The following is a 2,790-nucleotide window of genomic DNA, read 5'->3' as shown; positions in this document are numbered from 1 at the left end:
TCAGAAACCCATCTTTGTGGGTTTTTTGTTGTTGTTTTAAAAAAATTCCCCTTATGAACAGGTGTGGTCAATCAACCACAACTTTCTAACAGACATAAGGTAAAAATGGCATGGCTCAGAATCGCCCAGATCTTTCGTGATCTCTAGATGGCCTCCTGTCATGCTGGCCTCTGCCACCACCTCCACCACCACTACGGCCACGGTCTCTAGACCGAGAACTATGCTCCAGGGATGGGGATCTTGATCTACACTTCTTGCAATGGCGCCCATACAGCTCCTGCCACGGCTCTCTGGAGATGGGCTTCAAATGCATGAAGTTGCAGAAGCCGCCTCGTGTGCATTCTCCCATCTCATACTGACAGCAGCAGGCTTCTCTGAAGTCGGTCACAGGCAACAGCTCCACGTGGATTGGCTGTCCATTAAACCAACGGTTATTCAAGTCAATCACAGCCTTTTCCACATCTTCCTCACTGCAAAACTGAGAGGTGACAATGTGCTAGCAGCCCTCACTCTCAGTGCCTCCTCGGCCTCAGCGTCAGAGTCCGTGTCCACTCTGGCGGTGCTTGTAGGAGCCCTTCAGTCCACCACAGCACCGTGGGAGCCCCTCTCTGGGCTGGCTGAGGCCGGAGCTGCCTCCCTCTGCTTGCGGGAAGGTGTAGGTGTGGAGGGAGAGGCGCTGGGGCGAACCCAGGCTGCAAGCTGCGCTCGCAGGCCAGTGCAAGTTCACGCCGGGAGTTCAGGCCCGTGCAGGAGCGGGCTCGGGGCCCGCACACCAAGCGGTCGGCTGGACCCGCAGGCCCAGAGCAGTGAGGGGTTTCGGACCGGGCCAGCAGCTGCGGAGGTTGCACCGGGTCCCCCAGCAGTGCCGGCCCGCCGGCTCCGCATTCAAATTCCGACCGGCCTTAGCTGCCTGCCCGCGGGGCAGGGCTCGGGACCTGTAGCCTGCCGTGTCTGCACCCCCCACCCTCTGCAGTGGGCTCCCTGAGCCTCCCTGACGGGCGCTGCCCCCTGCCCAGTGGCCCGCGGTCCCATCGACAGCCCAAGGGCTGAGGAGTGCAGGCGCAGCTTGGGACTGGCAGGCAGCTCCGCCTGCAGTCCCAGTGCAGGATCCACTGGGTGAAGGCAGCTGGACTCCTGAACCCGATGGGGACTTGGAGAACTTTTATATCTAGCCAGAGGATTGTATGTGCACCAATCAGCACTTTGTGTCTAGCTCAGGGTTTGTGAATACACGTATCAGCACTCTGTGTCTAGCTCAGGGTTTGTGAATACACCAGTTGGTGCTCTGTATCTAACTAACCTAGTGGAGGCTTGGAGGACTAGCACTCTGTGACTGTGTCTAGCTCGAGGATTGTAAATGCACCAATCAGCACACTGTGTTTGATTTAAACAACACAGTAAACCAACTAGATATAATGGGCATATACAGAACACTGTGCTCAACAACAACAGCATATACATTCTTTTCAAGTGTACATGGGACATTTGTAAATACACCAATTGGTACTCCGTATCTAGCTAACTCTGTATCTAGCTAACTAGCACTCTGATTCTGTGTCTAGCTCAAGGATTGTAAACGCACCAATCAACACTCTGTCAAAATGGACCAATCAGCTCTCTGTAAAATGGACCAATCAGCAGGATGTAGGTGGGGCCAGATAAGGGAATAAAAGCAGGATGCCTAAGCCAATCTGCCACAACTCACTGGGGGGTCCTCTTCCACACGGTGGAAGGCTTGTTCTTTCACTCCTTGCAATAAATTTTGCTGCTGCTCACTCTTTAGTTTCACGCTCTCTTTATGAGCTGTAACACTCACTGCGAAGGTCTGCAGCTTCACTCCTGAAGCCAACAAGACCACGAACCCACCAGGAAGAACGAACAGCTCCAGAGACGCTGCCTTTAAGAGTTGTAACACTCACCATGAAGGTCTGCAGCTTCACTCCTGACAGCGAGACCACAAACCCACCAGAAGGAAGACGCTCCAGATACATCTGAATGTCTGAAGGAACAAACTCTGGACACACCATCTTTAAGAACTATAACGCTCACCGCGAGGGTCCGTGGCTTCATTCTTGAAGTCAGACCGAGGACCCACCAATTCCAGACACAAAACGACCTATACGTTCCCCACCAGGTGGTCTCCCAGGTTGCCACAGATGTTCATCTCCACAACTTCCCCATACTTCTCCATTTCTATAAAAACTCCTCAAAAAATTCATCATAGTGTTCCTGCATCTCAACATTGCTCACAGCACAGCACACATCATCAGCAGACTGGGAAGAATTTTGAAGGTTATGGTAAATGTTCAAGAGGGCAATGGTCTGGCTAAACGTTGGTTTACTGTGCAACGAAGAGCACCTGTCTCCATGACAACACGCACCGATTCTGAAATAAAATGAACAGTTGACTTTGTCTTTCTAGGTGCGAAAGATGGAGGCCAGATACTCCGCCATTTTTCTCCTGCCACCTACCACAGCCGCTGCCAAGACTGTTGCCAACACCGCCCTAGAATTTAGATATCATACAAAGTATTTTCTCTGACAGAGCAAGATAAGTTAGAAATCAATAACAGTAGTAAAACGACAAAAAATTCATAAAATTATTAAAATCAAACAACTGATCACAAGAGAAATCAGAAAATACTTAACGGGTACATGAAAATGACCTGTAAGTATTTATGCACCACACCAAAACTTATGGAATGCAGTGAAAGCAGTGCTAAGGAGGAAATTTATAGCTATAAATGCCTGCATTAAAAAACAAGTCTCAAATCAACAACCTAACTGTAA

General features: G+C 50.5%; 1 pseudogene; it reads right to left on the bottom strand.

Moving 5' to 3' along the window:
• LOC102116410 (splicing factor U2AF 35 kDa subunit-like) lies at positions 1 to 2,585 on the bottom strand (annotated as a pseudogene).
• Positions 2,586 to 2,790: the final 205 nt, after the last annotated feature.

The sequence above is a fragment of the Macaca fascicularis genome, chromosome 14 (genome assembly GCF_037993035.2).
Source record: "Macaca fascicularis isolate 582-1 chromosome 14, T2T-MFA8v1.1".
NCBI lineage: Eukaryota > Metazoa > Chordata > Mammalia > Primates > Cercopithecidae > Macaca > Macaca fascicularis.
Note: the sequence above shows the minus strand (reverse complement) of the source record. Positions and strands in the feature narration are given on the sequence as shown.